The following is a 16,757-nucleotide window of genomic DNA, read 5'->3' on the forward strand; positions in this document are numbered from 1 at the left end:
ACATAAATGTTATAAACAACCCTGTGAAGTTTCATAAATGGTATTGAATTTAATACTGTAATTTCCACACTTCAATTTTGACATGCTTTATTTGTCACCATTTATACCCAAGTTTCAGAGCTCTTTATAGTAAGCATCGCTGATTTTAAGTTGTCTTTCCTTTTGAGCCTCTCTGTAGACCAGTTCAGCATTTTTATCATTTCTCTTAGAGAAAGTAAAGATAGCCAATTAAAATTACTTAATTTTATTACTCAGTAATAGCTCATACGAAAGGATTGTGGGAATGGAAGTTGAAAACAGTTGACTAATAGGTGATTTATGATTAATTCTACAGGTTCTAATTTAAAGGTCAGTTTTTGAAATATTACTAACGATAATAGAGGTTGAGTAATCTTCTACAATACACATTTAAGAAAATCCAGGCAGCAGATAGTCAAACAATTGTCCCAAAAGACTTTGATCCAGCCCTGTTTCTCCCAAGGGAGAGGACTATTCAGCCAGGTCCTCGAGGATATTGTTACAAACTAGAGGCTCGGCTCAGCCAAAAGAAGCCAGCTCAAGGTATCAATTTGGAACTGACACACGTTTCAGGAGGGTCTGCCACGTGGAGGGAATTTGCACACAACATTTTCACAGACACCATCTCATTTGTAGAAAGGTCTTTTTCTTGGATTACAGATTCTAGGAAAGGAAAAATTGCTCTTATGTTATGAAATGAACTATTATTGACTCCTCAAATGTTGTTCTAACAACTGCTATTGCTTAGGTTAGGAAGCTTGGGGTTTTTTTGTTGCTAAATGAGAACTGTAAATCCTTGTGAGTTATGAAATTATTTGTGCAGAGTTCCTCCTTCTCACGGGAAAGCCAGGGCTGACCTGAGATAGTTGGTATCCTGAGCAGGCTAATCAATGGCACCTTATTAAACTGATAATCTTTTTTTTTTTTTGAGGCGGAGTCTGGCTCTGTCACCCAGGCTGAAGCGCAGTGGCACAATCTCGGCTCACTGCAGCCTCTGTCTCCTGGGTTCAAGTGATTCTCCTGCCTCAGCCTCCCGAGTAGAGTAGCTGGGACTATAGGCAATGCCCAGCTAGTTTTTGTATTTTTAGCAGAGATGGGGTTTCACCATGTTGGCCAGGCTGGTCTTAAACTCCTGACCTCAAGTGATCTGCCCACCTCCGCCTCCCAAAGCGCTGGGATTACAGGCCTGAGCCACCATGAGCAGCCCAAACTGATAATCTTTATCTACTCCATATTTATTTAGTGGATGTGGAGAAACTGATTTTTTTTATTAATAAAGGTTATTAATAATAACATACACCTTTTCCTGTATGTTGAAATTAAGGAGCTTATTACATGTGATTTTCTGAACCAGTTGCTCATAAACCTGTTTAAAATTTGGCCAATAATAATACTGCCATATGCTGTTCAGATCCAAAATTTCAGATGCTTGTCAGCTAGGTGATGTTGGAGTTCGTCGTAAGGGCTGATTTTTGCTCACGTAGTTCTGCAACTGCAGATATTCTCATTGGAGGCAGGCCTGTGCTGGGGACGGGTGTTTATTTCTACTCCCAGGCACTGTCTGCCTGAGTGGGAACGGGAACGATTTTCATTTTACCTGCTATTTAAGGAGTCGCATGTGAAAGCCCGCGTGAAGAGGCCCTACATTTCTCATGTGTTTCCCAGTAATGGCTTCATCCCCGCTTTGTGGGTTGTCTCCTGGTCACCGCCAGGCTGGCTTGTTTAATCCCGCTCTGGGGAAGGGTCGGTTTCATTCTGCCAGTGCCTTCAGGATCCAGGTGGTGTGTTCCCTTAACATGCCCACCCTTCTGAATACATAACCTAATAAAACCAGCCTTCTCTGTGTCTTTTTTTTTTTATTTAAAAAGTTGTGAATTCATCCCGTAGAAATATAGTAACACTTTATCAGGTCAGACAAATACAAGAACATTCTGAGTTAATGGTGTCTGAACTATAGAGCAACCTGATCCTGCTTTTTTTTTTTTTTTTTTTTTTGAGATGGAGTCTTGCTCTGTTGCTCAGGCTGGATCTTGGCTCACTGCAATCTCTACCTCCCCAGTTCAAGCAGTTTTTCTGCCTCAGCCTCCCAAGTATCTGGGATTACAGGTGCCTGCCACCATGACAGCAAAGTGAGGTCACCAGTAAGAGTCCTTTCCAGTTCTTATGAAGGCATTTTTGTATTTTTAATACAGCCTTGGTTTTGCCATGTTGGTGATCCTGCTTTCTATTATGTAGTCAGTCACATTATTTGAACTCGATGGAAGGTTTCTCTTGAGTGAAGAGCATGATTGCCGGCTGGGGCAAGCCTTGACATTAGGCAGTCCTTGGCAGAGGCTCCGTCTCTGTGGACACAGACCCGGATTGGGACCACAGCTGTGGTACCAGCGGACTATGTGACCTAGGGCACATTTCATGACCATGTGGAATTCTCATCTCTACTCATGGTTAATCCCTTCTTCCCAAAGTGATGGGAAGATTGACCAACATAAAGACAGGAATGTATGTGGTATGTAGTAAACAGCAGGCGTTCCTCTGCCTGCTCCCTGGCACTAGGTATCGTGGAAAGAGCGTGGGATGTGGAGTCCAAGGGGTTGCTCTGCCAGGCTCATGCTGTGCCTCTTTGGGTGAATCTCTTACCACATGTGCCTCACTGGCAAAGTGGCAAGGGTAATAATGCCTGCTCAGTTTTGCCTGCCTATTCCATGAGAATTATGAGAAGTCTTTGAAAAGTGTGAATTTAGGGTGTGTGATTAGTATAAGGGGCCTCCGCTGGGCTTAAATCCAGACTCTCTGGGCTTAAATCCCTGCTCTCACCACTTATAATGAGGTGAATGTCCTCCAGCAAGTGACTGTCACCCTGTCTGGCTCTCACCTATCTCACTGGATTGCTCTGAGAGTAAATGATGTACTGTGTGAAGACTGGGGCATACGGAACTAGCACCTAATGAATCTCACTAAACATGCTCATAAATTCACTAGGACATTAGAAGGGAGGTAGAGAATCAGACATGAATAAATATCTACAGTTGTAAAAGCCCTCACGTTTGAACTGTGTCTTGTCGAGCTGCCTTTTATCATGTTATGCTAATTTGGACCAGGGGAGATGATCTGAATAAATGCAGGGACCCCATAAGGTGGGACCCCCTTGTGGGCGAACACAGCACTGGGAGTGGGTCTTCCTGGGTACCCTTTGAAAGTGAAATGGGGATAGGTCTCTCCCCATCTGGGGGAATTCCAGCTGAAGGGGCAAAGTGAAAGTGCCACACACGCATACCGTCTGATACGATAGTGCCTCCCCTGTAGCGTCTCCCCGTGTGGCTGCTGAGCACTGCACATATGGCTAGTGCCACTGAGGCACCAAAGTTTTCTTTCTCCTTAAAATTTAGAACTGATAGTCAATTCAGTTTTTTGGACGATGTTTGTTTGGAACAACTTTGATATGTGATCCTACTTTTTCAACTGTAAATTTTCTAAATTTTAAACCAGATCAGTTATTTCTGATGGAAATTTTGTGTCTGAATTGAAATGTGCATTAAGTGCAAAATACACAATATTTTAAAGTGTTACGTATTAGAAAAAAAGAATGTAAAAATTCCATGCCTTTGCATCATCATTAAGAAAGACTAAAAAAAATTCCATTAATAATTTTTATTCTGATCACATGTCAAAATGATAATGTTTTAGATATTCTGAGTTACATGAAATTTCTTGAAATTAGTTTCTTTATGCTTTTTGAATGTTGCTACTAAAATTTTAATGAATACACATGGCTCACAGTAATATTTTTATTGGACAGTATTGTTCTAGAATCATAGAATTGGATAGTTTCTAATTTATCAAGCAAAATATTATTTTCCCTGCTTGTGAAGATTATGAAAATGGGTTTTTTCTTTTTTTAAGGTTTTGTTCATAGTCTGCCAATTAACAAATATGAGAAATGTTTTAAGTATTCAAAATTGGGAGGAAAAAAGCAAAGGTGCATAGTAAACCAAAGTGCAAGCCTCATGTAATATAGCTCAAGGTCAATTTTTACTTACTTGCAGTCCTTTGGCCTCCACTGCCTCATGACTCTGTCAAGGGAAGCCCTCAGAGCCTTCCCTTCACAACCACTCCCTAGGTGTGAAACCAGTGTTTTCAGCTAAATGTTCCCCCTCCTTGATGATTGTTGACTTTGACATTTGTTGCAGGCACCACGTTCCCGGTGTCATGTGTTGCCACTCCCCCGGAGATCAGTTGAGGAACTGTCATCTACGACAAAAGGACTTTTAATTACTTGCAGTGATTCAGTACTGTTTTCTTACCATGGTACCAGAAATTCGAAGATACACTGCCAAGGGCATGATTACTGGCTAGATGCTTCGTTTTCAGCAGCAGGTGCAGGAAATATGAGAAGATAATAAAAAAGGTTATCAGTATGTTTGTTTCACATTGAAGCCATAATGATACTTACGTGCATTCTGAGAGGCAGTGGGTAGAGTGTGTGACTCAGAATCATACTTGTCTGGGTTTGAAGACAGGCCACATCCCTTATGAGGCGATGGTGGTGAGGATAGCTATCCTCTGTCATTCTATTCCTATGTAGTTGGTGCCAATAGACACTGGCCACTTTCCTTGTTAAAATTCTCTCCTTGTGTGCACTCCATCTGTGATGCCTGTATTCTTTTGTGTAATAACCACAGCAAGTATGTCGCCATTGTTATATTTTTCCCAGACTGAGCAGATGAGTGGTACAGTTAAAAAAGCTCTATCTGGGAATTAAGCAGGATTGATACTTATATATTAAATAGAAACCATTATCAAATTTTAGGAAGAATCTTTAGCTGAAGAAAGGTAGCTTTTCCCTCCATAGTTTAATTGTTATGATAATGTTCTTAAATTCCAATATTAGAATATAGGATTCATTTATACCATTGATTTGGAAGCAGTTAATAGGAATAGGAAGCATTTATTTAGCAAAAGTGTAACAATCTTCTCCCTTTACTTGATGGTAAATTGGACCAAATATAAGGTCTCTGATGGTGAAAAATTATGAAGCGGAAATCGACAGTGATATTCAAGACTTAACAAAACAAATCCGAGTAATTAAGTGCATTGAAGAAAAAATGGATGCCATTCTTTTTGTCATTTTCTAATTTTGTTACTTGCATGTTGACAGTTTATCTTTTTTTCTGATGAGAATTCTAGCTAGGTGTATCCTACCGGAGACTTCTGGGGATTCTCTCTCCAGCAGGGGCATTCTCTTTCTATGAAAAGTTGCTTCTCTTGAGGGACTGTAAACTTCATAAGGGCAGGTGTGGGTTTTGTAGTGTGTCCTCGATGCCCAGTGCAGTGTCTGACATGATAGGCTACCCAGCACGGTGCCTGACACATCTATTTGCTCAGTAAATGTTAGCCAAATGGAAGAGTGAATGGGGACTTAAATATAACTTCCAATGTAAGTATTTGAGAGTATGGCCTACTTATAATTTGGGAAGCTACAAAGTTTCTTTTAAGCCAAAAAGTAAAGTTGAACATTAAAAAGGCACCCCTGGAGCAGTTGAGCAGAGGCCAGGAAACCAGAGATACCCCTGGCAAGAAACGATGAGGGCTAAAACGGAGGTTTGGGAGAGTAGGGTGGGCAGGGCTGCAACTGACTGACAAAACACAGCTCCATGGAGGCAGGTGCCCATGGAGGTAGCTTTGGACGGGAACAGGGCAGCTTTCTGTGACATAGGAGGTGCGCTGCCATAGGTAACCTGAAAGTGCAAGGAATAGACCTTAAGAGAACTCTTATGTTGTGGCTTAGTTCTTTTGAGCAGCAGGAAAGAGGTCATCTGCTTTGGAGGGAGGAGGTGAAGCCTGGAGGCTTAAGAAGAGTACATGTTTTCCCTAGGTGGAAAAGAACTCTTCTCAGTGCTGATGTGACCAGAGTTCCCATCTTCCAGTGGATTCTGGCCTTCTATCTGATGGATTATTGCACAGAGAATTTTGGTCCTCCATCCAATCAGATTAGCTCACAGGGATGTTTCGGATCTCACATTAATAAATGTATAAGCCTGGCATAGACGTGCACCTGTAATAAACTATTCAGGAGGCTGAGGTGGGAGGGTTACTTGAGCCCAGGAGTTTGAGATCAGCCTGGGCAGCATAGTGAGACCCTGTCTCAGAAAAAAATGTATAGTTTTGTTGTAATCAGTTGAAGTCCATGAAAAAGGCTATATGCAGATCTCCCATTAGGTAGATTTGGTTCCAGTTGGTATTCCTGTTATTATTCCATCTGCATGAAGAATCCTCCTGATCCTTCCCGAGAAAGGTTTTTGACTTTAATGGTCCACTGTAAAAAATTGCTCTTTGAAAGGAAGGTGGTCTAATTGAACTCAGATGGATGAGTGTGCACTGCAATGGTGTAGGATGTCCCCTCATCATCCCTGTAGAACAGATGTATGCTTTTCTATGAAGCTTGTTAATATAGGAAAGTAACAGCTGTATACAGTCTTATTTAGTATTCTTATTTAAAATCATTTCCCATGCCAAACCACAGCAAACCCTGGTTGCCACTAAAGAGGGCAATAGTATATACCCGAAGTTCTGAGATACTGCCCCCATAAATACGGTATCTGCTCTTTGAAACTTCATCATGACTCCCTAACTGAAACTGACCTCTACTGAATTAAATATTGATTTAATATATATTCTCTTGGATTAATTCGGTTCAACTTGCAGTAAAGTTTTTGTAATCTTTGCTTTCTTTCATGCTCTGATGCTGGGTGGAACCGCTAGTCACACAATGGTCCTGTCCTTCCAGACGTCCCTCACACCAGCATCTCCAGAGCCACAGGCCAGCCACTTGGCACATGTTACAGAGCCAAGGTGCCAGGCAGCCTCTAAAAATGGGGTTGGCCCCATCTCTGTACCTTATGTTAACCATCCCAGAACAATCTGTGAAAAACTCTTAAGTCCAGATAACTTGGAAACGTACCTGATTTCTATCCAAATTGTTTTATAACTGTGGCCAAGTGGTGTTAGGAGGCGGACACTTGCTGTTGTGAATGTACATCTGTTTCATGTAATGAAAGCAACTATGATTGAGGGTCATGTTAGGAATCTAACGTGACTGGTCTGAAAGAGCTGGTCCCCTCTGGCTGCCTCGCCACCACATTCTTCCTCCTTGCTTCATTCTCAGACTACATCTGTGATTCAGTTGAAGTCCAATCCATTTTTCTCCTGGCATTCACGGAGTGACTGTGGATTGGAAAGACACAGTGTCAGGTGACGGTCAAGTCCTTTCCTGGACTTCTCCTCATTCAAATCAGGGTCACCAGTTTTGGGCCATTTACATCCCACATCAGGTACATTTAAGTCTGTTCATCTGGAAACTGGCAGGCATTTTGGTAAGAGGATGGTTGCAGAGAAAGTCACTGGGACAGACCCCTAGACGCTATACCTTTTTTTCAGTGCTGTGGTATTCTGTGTTGTATGCTTGCGTATTGACATCATCTGCACATCTTAAAGCAAAAATGGCTTTTCACCTGCCCAAGGGTCACATTCAAACTTCCCTGGTGGCCTTGAACACGTGTCCTCTTGATGCCAAGCAACAGCCCTTTCATCTGTACTATTGTGATCGGATTAGGATTGCCACAAGCTGTTTATGTGTGACCTGTTCCCCAGTTATCAAAATCACCCATGTTCACAAAGAAATGTATAAGCATGCAGGGAATAATCCGTTCTCTTAGGGGTCACCACTGTTAATCTACTGCCCAGGTTCCTGAGAGTATCCCTTCTTGTACATTCTTTTCTTTACGTAATTGACTTCTTACTCTGTAGATAACTTTATATTGTTACTTTTTTGTTTAATATTGTAAACATTTCCTCATGTTATTATAAGTTCCCTTTTTAATGAAATTTTCAATATTCTGTCTTATGGTGTATATCTTAAGTCATTTTAACCTACTTTCTAATTTTGACATTTGAGTTTTTTTTTTAACCATTAAATGTCAACTTTGAATATCCTTTTATGGATATGATCGTTTAGTTATAAAAAATATTTCCAGGAAAGTTGGGCCCTCATTGGCAGTACAAGAGCGTGCCTGTTTTGTGCTCCCCTAATCAGGAATGAGTTATCAGTTCTTAGGTCTTTGCTAGTTTGTGAGGTGAGAATGGCATCTCATTTTGTTACTGTTTTTATTATTGACCAAATCTAATGTTTTCCTAAATAGAATAGCTGTTTGAAGTTTGTCTTTTCTGAATTGTTTGCTCATGTTTTTCCTTTAGGTGAAACTGTCATTTATGATGATAGTGACATTTATGACCTTGGCCCATTTTCCTAGAAAAGTTTATTGGAATGCACAATTTTACATATACTGTATGCTCTGTGATTGTTAACTCACACAAAATTGTCCTGCATTTGAGGGGAAGTGAGGTGTGGAAGTATCAAAGGGAACACAGCTCAAAGTTCTCGTGTGGCTTCCTGGTTGTGACTTTCCCCATCTGGAAAGTTAGACCCACCCAGTGGGTACCCCTGTCCCACCTCACCCAGACCTCGTGAGCCCCTCATTATCACCCTCATCCTGCCCTGGTACTTCTGATTCACTCTGCCTGTTCAGAGCAGACAAGGTTTAACTTCTATTGTCAGAAGAAGGAGAAACACAATGTGTTGGCTGTTCGACCCCATGAAGTGCTTCTCACCAGCTTCTCCTGTCCTGATGTTTCTTCTCAGTCTACTTGGCTGACTTCTTTTGCCTGCGCCTTCATCAAGGTCTCTGGGTCATCCTTAGCCCCCTTTTCTCCCTTATCTCCTTGCATCCTCTGGCTTTTCCAGCCCACTTTATGGCTTCAGCTGCTACCCACAGGCCAGACTCTGTCCTACAGGTGACCCATCCAGCTAGCCGCCTGTTGGGGTCTTCTCCTGGTGTCCCACTGGCATTTTTAATTTACATGCCCTCAAATGAAACTTTCCCTTTCTCTTGACTGGCCCTGCGGCCACTTCCAGTAGAAAGACCTTTGCCCCATCTACCAGCCACCAAGCCAGCTACCTAGGTGGAATGTTGAAACCCCTCTACCCACATCCCATTGGTTTTATGAAGTCCTGTCTGTTCTCCTTCCTTCGTGTCCCTTCGTCTGCACCCCTGTTCCTCTTTTCATAGTCCAGGCTCCACTTCCAGAAAGAATGATTGTCTCTTTTTCCAACTAGATAGAGTCTTACAAAATGGATAAACTAGATTTCTCTAAAACAAATGAAAGTTAAATTTTTGCAGAGTATGCTACTTTAATTGAATCTATTTTAAATTCTCTTTATGTAGTGAATTCTCATCTATTAATTTACCATTTATAGACATGAATTTTTTACCTCCTTGCCTGGTTTAAGGCAAAGCACACCTAGAATACTGTCTAATATATATTAGTTATGCTAGCCCCTGGACAATACTTTCTAGTTAAAGGGCTTTTGATTTGAAGACTTGATGTGTTCTTGGGAGCATAATTATTTCCATGTTTCAATATGCATTGTTTTTTGTTACACTGGAATTATCCTTTATTAGCTAGTTTTTCAGCATACCTCCCAGGGAACTCAAGCAAGAAATATAAATATTTTCATAACATTCTTTAAGGGAGTAAAATTAATATTTTTGAGATGAAAATATGATTTGTCTCCTAAGGACTGGAAGGCTTTATTGAGATAGCAAAATATCCTTCCCCAGGGGTAAGTTTTTTAGGGCTTATTGAAAATATGGTGCTGGGAAGAATGAAAGGAAATTTAATACCATGGAAGCTGGAAATGTCCCCTGAAATCCAATCCATTTTTAGAACACATATAACACACCAATTCCCCAAGATCTGAGACAGCTCAGTTCACTTCCTGAGGCTGTCAGGCTCATTATGGTTGTGACACAGAAAGTTTCCTCAGCACGAATGAGCCACAGCAGTGTTTTATTTGCTGAAAATCTTTTCTGCACCTGATGATGGGGCCACCCTTGGGTCTACCTTCCCTTATCTGTATCAAGTTGCTTTAGTCTGGTATAGTCTGGTACTTTTCTGAGGTTGCATTCCCCAAAAGCAGATTCGGTAGCAGGAATTCAAGTGCAAGTAGGTGACTTGGAAGGTAAACCTGGAAAACATTGTTAAGGGAATAGGGGTGTGAACTAGAGAGGAAAAGAAAGCCAATAAAGAGATGGCATCAAGCAGGTTGCTGCTGTGGGCACCTGAGGCTCCATCACTGGTGAGTTCTGTGAGACATCTGTCAGAATTATCCCAGTTGGGCCAGCAAGTTCTGGGATATGTCCTCTCCAATTCCTCTCTGTCATTTACCACTCCTGAGACCAGCACTTAAAGACCAGCTCTTTGTGGGGCCAAAAGCGAGGCTCTGGGTGCCCACTGTAAGTGCGTGTGAGAACGGGGGCCTGAGGTGCAGCAGGCCCACACAGTGTCTGTCCCTTCATTGTTGTGAGTTTTGTCTGCCTGACGGAGACACTTCAATGGTCAGGAAGGAAGCACTTGCAGAGATTGCCAGTGGAATGTACTTAAAATAGATCAGCGTCCGATCAATGCTAGAGTAAATGTAAAAGAGATAGGAATTTGATTTCACTCATCCTGAAATGGGGAATGCAGGGAGAATCTTGGAGCGGTGTCTAAGTGTTGCTCCCAAAATGACATACTGTGCCTCAATAGCAAACACTGACAAACCATTATCATCACAAATGGGACAACTGAATTGTCAGAGCTCCTTATAGGGTTGAAATTTCCTCACAGCTAATCAGCCTACAGAATTATAACTAGGCACGCAAGGAAATTACAGTATTTTTTCCATGCAGTCAGATCTGGAAGAAAACAAAAATCTAACGGAAGTCTGTGGCCAGTCAAGTCTGAACAGAGCCACCTTCATTACTTGGGGAAATTCCTGGGGAAGGAAAGAAGGTGGAATCAAGGCTGTTAGTGGACCTTAAGAATCCCTCTGCACTGGGTGTTTGCTATTCCTATTAATGCTTAATCCTTGCTGACAAAACATGGAAAATATATCCTAATACCCTGTCAGCTCTTCCATTCTTGTCATGTAGGGGGTGAGGGGATATGATCTGGACATTAGAGATATCTAATCACTTAGAGCTATTGTGTGAAGCTAGAGGAATCGTGTAGGAAAGTGTCCTTGTCCCTAAAGGCTCCCAGTCCAGCTGTGAAAATACAAGCAGAGAAGTCACTACTGGTGTGGTCAAATAATTATATTGGGGACAGAGGAAGGAACAATTCTGCCAGTTGGAGAAGGCATCCCGGAGCCATGACTTCTCAATTGGGCCTTGAAAATAACTAGCTTTTGACAAGGGATGAAAGAGGGGGTGACAGTCCAGGCAGAGACAAGTGTGGGCAAAGGCAAGGAGGTAGGGAAGTGCAGAGTGTGGTGAGGAAGCAGTGAGCGATTTGGGGCGACTGAGATACGTGAGGTGGTGAAGCTGTGAAGGTAGGCAGGAGAGGTCACCTTGTGAAAGTCCTGAAAGTTTTGTCCCTGCTTTTACTGCCTCTCGCACACGAATGTCTAAAGGTGTGCACCATTTGTGGCCAATCCATTTCTGTTGACTCATGTCCCAGTCCCCACCAAACATCTTGCCATCATAGAAACAACTTAGGCGCAGGATGATTAATGGAGCCTGCAGAACTTAGGTGAGGTTCCAGGTCCCAAAAGTGTGGCCTTTGGATACCAAAACCAACAATTTGTGATACATGGCTGGTTAGTGATTCTGTGTAGCATGTGAATGCTTTGTTGAAGGAGAAATTGACATGCTTTATGCACGTGGACAATATTATACCTGAAATATTTGTTTATTTGACATATATTTTCAGCCACTCCAACAAGTACCAAATGTGCTACATTTCTGGAGGTATCTAGCTAGATTTAATAGTACACAGAATTGACTGTGCTTATTTTTTCCTAATTGCTTTTCCCCTGCAGTAGTTCTCTCATAGCATTAGTGTGCAGATGCCTTTGGCCGTGCTGGAGGAGCATACCTGCTCTTAGAATCCTTCAGTATGTGGATTGAGAAAGGAGACAGGAATAGGTTGGCATCAGGTTTCCCCCTTACTACATTAAGCAGCTACAGCCCTTTAGTTGTCTTTGTCTTGTAGAGGCTAGGGCGCTTGGCCCCCAAATGTTAGCTAAAAAAACATCACTGACATGAAGCAGAATGATTAATGGGAGGAAAGGTATACAAATTTATTAAACATGTATACCTGAGTGCCTTCAGAATGAAGACCCAAAGATATAGGGGAAATTGTCCATTTTTGTGCATAAGTTCAATAAAGTATGAACAGGCATGTAGAAATATGATTGGACAAGAGGTTATGCTCGAATGCTAATAGCCTGAGTGGGGAAACCCAGCAAGGCCTGTCTGTCTAGACTCTTGTTCACCTCTCTGGGCATGCATTCCTTCCTTCCAGGTGTCGGGCAGGACCCTCTCTGCAATGAGGGTCTTAGGACCTACAGTCAAACAAGGTAGATTAGATAATTTCTTTAAGGCCAGTTTTTACATAGAATATTTTTAGGTTCATTGGCTGGCTTTGGGGAAGGGGGGTTCTGGCTTCTATAACCCACCTTGGGGAAGTGGGATTTGTTTTTGTGGCCTGTCGCAGGGTAGAATGGGACTGAGACACAGGAGGACAGGAGAGAGAGAATAATTTCATGTTTCTAAGGCTGCTACTAGGCCTTCGTTTTGGAGTGTTGCTTTCTGAGCCCCAGCAGTCTTTTATTTCTGGTGGAATAGCTACCTTGTTAAAGGGAAAGAGAGCTCAATGTGGTGTCCAGGGCCTGGAGCCATTTCTCAGGGTGAATTAGGAGCAGGAGCTGAAATGACCCCCAGATATAAACCTAGGAACCCCCAGGACAGTAAGTCCAATTACTGTCTCACCAAGTCTTGGATTGACTGACATTTTGGCTCCTTAAATTCAAAATTGCCCGTAAGATATGGTGTTCAGCCAAGTTACCTTGTTTATTTCTTAGACCAATGCACTTACAATTCCTTAGTAATTTCTACTTCCTCAAATCATTTGTGAGGTGTTTTCTCCCACGGAATTCCCCATTCCTCTGGATTCACTTTTATTACATCCTTTAAAATTGCTTCCAGGAGATGTTTCCCTGATGATTTTACAATGTAAGTTAAAGTTTAAAAATATTTGACACCCAAGAAGGAATGGTAGGATGTTTTGAGTCCAATTTAATAAATTGGCCACTGACTGCTGTGTGTCTTTTGGTGAATCACCGCTGTTTAGCAAATGAAGTAAGAATCACTAATTCTAAGAAGCTGCTTCAGCAGCAAGATAAAAATAAATTTTCTCTATTCCCCTTGTCAGTCATTCTCTCCAATACGAGAATAAATACAGAAGTATATAGCTGGGCATGGTGGCTAATACCTGTAATCCCAACACTTGGGGAGGCTGAAATGGGCAGATCACTTGAGGTCAGGAGTTTGAGACCAGCCTGGCCAACATGGTGAAAACTTGTGTCTACCAAGAATACAAAAATTAGCCGGGCCTGGTGGCGGGCACCTATAATCTCGGTCATTCTTGGGGCTGATGCAATTGAACCTGGGAGGCAGAGGTTGCAGTGAGCTGAGATCACTGCACTCCACCTTGGGCAACAGAGTGAGAATCCGTCACACACACACACCCTAGAAGTAAAGAGGATTCTTTTTCAGTCTTGTGTTCAGCATCCAGTGTCTTCCTGTGTCTTCACTGCATTCCAGCATGTTCTCTCTCATGCATAGGGACTATCGTGGAGTTTGGGCCCTGAATTGATAGTACTCTTGACTGTACTTGGTCTTGTGAGTCCTCTTTTCATAGTGGCCTGAATCCTTGGTTGGAGTTTGCCCTCCTTTCATGAATCATCACCCACTATTGGGATCATCATGTTCTCATGACCAGAGTATTAGATCAATGTCTTCTGCACCATGGCTGTTGAAAGTGGAGAACCTGGTTGTGAATTTGGATGAGAATTTTCTTTTCAATTGAGCAGAAAATCGTATGGGAGGCTCCAGATTGGTGGCCAACAGACAGGGTCAAAAGTAGCATGGTTTGCTAGTGGTCTAGTAGCCTCTGTGCAAGAATAACTCTTGGCCTCCTGATCCATTATGGGTTATGTTATTGGTACTGAATTTTAAACATGGAATTCATTCAGAGTGAATTGTAACATTCATTCTGCAGGAATCAAGACTTCCATCAATGGTCAGAAATATTGTACCTGAAAAAAAAAGACCCCCAATTTTTTGCATACAACTTCTAGGAAAGTTTTTCAAGGATCAAGGTGATTTTGAGTAGAAGTTTCTTAATGTCTGATTACTGGAGAGATACACTGTGGTGATCATTAGTGTCATAGCCCCAACTCAGAAATTGCCATATTGTGTGCGACTTCCACATATTAGAAGGTACTTTAGACATGGATGTGACATTTCTAGGACATGTCATAAGGCAGCAAGACAAAGTATGTTTACTTGGAACTGTTTTAAAAAATCCAGAGCTCACGACCAGACTTTCCAAAATGGTGTTACCGGAAAGTGGTCTTCCTTGCTTCTATAAACTGATTAATGATAAAATTGAGCAGAATTTATTGTTACTGGAGGACTACTCAGTGTTTTCAGCATGCCAGTGTGTGTTGTGGCTCTTCAAGGTGAGATATAGGATTCAGTGTCTGTCCTGGGATAGCACTGATCTCAGAGTACCTACAGCCCTGCCCCAGAACTCCTATAACTCTGACATAGTTGGGGAGATGCTGACATGTGGTAGATTAAAAATGGTTGCAAATTCTTTCTCCTCCATTTAATAACTGGAGTCCTATTTCCCTACCCCTTGGGTCTGGGTTGGCCTTCTGACTTGCTTTCACAGCTGAAATGTGGCAGAAGTGTTGTGTAAGTTCTAGAGTCAGCCTCACAGGGCTGACTACTTCCACTTTCACCCTCTTGGAACTCTGCTCTGAGACCTCTGTGTGAGGACGCCAGTCTCGCCCCAGGAAGATGAGGGGCTGCGGAGGAGAGCCGAGGTTCCCCTGTCGGCAGGCAGCATTCGTGGCCAGACACGTGAAGGAAGGCTTTGTGGGCCTTCCTGCACAGCGGACCTAGCTGAAAGCCATCATGAGCCAGCCCAGCAGAAACCAGCAGAGGAACAGCCAGCCGAACCCTGGTGTTGTGAGAAATAATCAGTCATTTTAAGCTATGAAATGTTAAGGGACTTTGTTACTCAATAGTAGTTAACAGATACAACTAACATAAGCAGTATCACCCAACAAAAATGCTGAAACAAAACAGAAAAATGTAATTTTTTTATCTAATCTGATACTTTCTACGAGGCTTTTCTGGTTTAAAACTAAATTTTTGGGCAGGAGTTTTCCAGAAACCTGAATCAAGTGAATAGTTAACAAGCACATAATATGTTTGGTGTATGAGGAACAGCACAGAAAATGGCATTTAATCCCAGGGTGTGCCATCCAGCATGAGTCTGCCGGCTGCCTGGGAAAGGAGAGGGGAGCTGAGGGAGATATTCTCGCCTTCACAGCTGCCTCCAGCAACAGCTTCCCAGGGGCTGACAGCTACCTGTGAGGGTGACCAGTGTCACTTAGGGCTCATTCTGACAGCTGAGTAGATTTACGCAGACATAGCTGTGGATATAGCCCATCTGCTCTGTTTGCTGACCAGCTGTGGGATGGGAGATCTTTGCAGTGTTCCCTTCATAGACCAGGTTTAATTATTACTGGCTCCAGGGGCAAATCTGACTAGCAGATGTCATAAGGGGCCCATTTTCAGCAGGCCTTTGGTGAGATATGGAAATGTGAGAGGGCTCTTGGTGGGTGCTTCCTACTGAGGTTGGACAGGTGAGTGCCTGGAACCAGGCCTGGGCCAGCATCAGCTCCTTGGATACAACATCTGCTGCCTTCTCCAGGCCCCAGGTCCGGGAAGAGCTCATTACGTGGAAGTGGGTACTGTAGGCTATGTACCGTAGCTGGGAGACCTGTACCAGAGCCACTGCATCACTATGTTCAGGCCTTAAAACACTCAGTGCCAATGATGGTGACAGTCGTGCTGCAACCATGAGGGCCAGAGTGAGTTGGGAAGAACCAGAAGGATTTGCAGTCATGAGCGTTGGAGCTGGGAAAGACCTACTTGGTCGTGAAGGCCCTTCCTCCGACCTGGCCCAATCATTCCCTTGGGATCCTCCAGAGTGCTTTGTAAAATCTGTTTCCGAATGACTCAGGCTGGGAGTCTTCCAGCCATTCCCTGGGGAGATGTAGCGGCCTTTCCTGAGGAGGAAATATTTTCTTGACGATGGGTTGGGATTTTTTGTTGATTGGCTCCAGCCCCAACCTTTCTGGCCGGTCTCCCTCGGACCACCCTGAACAGGCCCCCTCTCTACCTCTTGGGTTCCCACAGTGAGACCTATGTCATGCTTCCTCTCAGCGGCAGTTAAACCGAGGAGGTGGGGCCTGCCTGCCAGTCCTGGTGCTTTCAGATGCAACGACTTTCTCCAGCTGCTTTGTTATTCTGATCCCCTTCTCTGAATTTCTCAATTTTTTTGTCCCTGTTAATATTCCATATGTGTGGAAACTATGCTGTTACATCACAGACATTGTAAGGACTGTGTATTCCACTGTGAGAATGGAATTTTCATTGGAAATTATTTTAAAATTTTGATGAGTTTTTGGTAGATTGGATTGACCTTGGTTTCCACGTCACTGCCCAGTGAGTATAAAGAACTGTGAATGCACTATGGCTCCTCCAGAAGCCCAGAGTCATGAT

The 16,757-nt window shown here is 42.8% G+C and overlaps 1 protein-coding gene across 2 annotated transcripts in view; it reads left to right on the forward strand.

Moving 5' to 3' along the window:
• The window catches only part of LHFPL2 (LHFPL tetraspan subfamily member 2), a 155,258-nt gene that overhangs the window by 79,461 nt on the left and 59,040 nt on the right, over positions 1–16,757 (forward strand). The gene's annotated exons all lie outside the window — the stretch shown is intronic.

Source organism: Sapajus apella, unplaced genomic scaffold, assembly GCF_009761245.1.
Source record: "Sapajus apella isolate SASKATOON/1434 unplaced genomic scaffold, GSC_monkey_1.0 scaffold1, whole genome shotgun sequence".
Taxonomy (NCBI): Eukaryota; Metazoa; Chordata; class Mammalia; order Primates; family Cebidae; genus Sapajus; species Sapajus apella.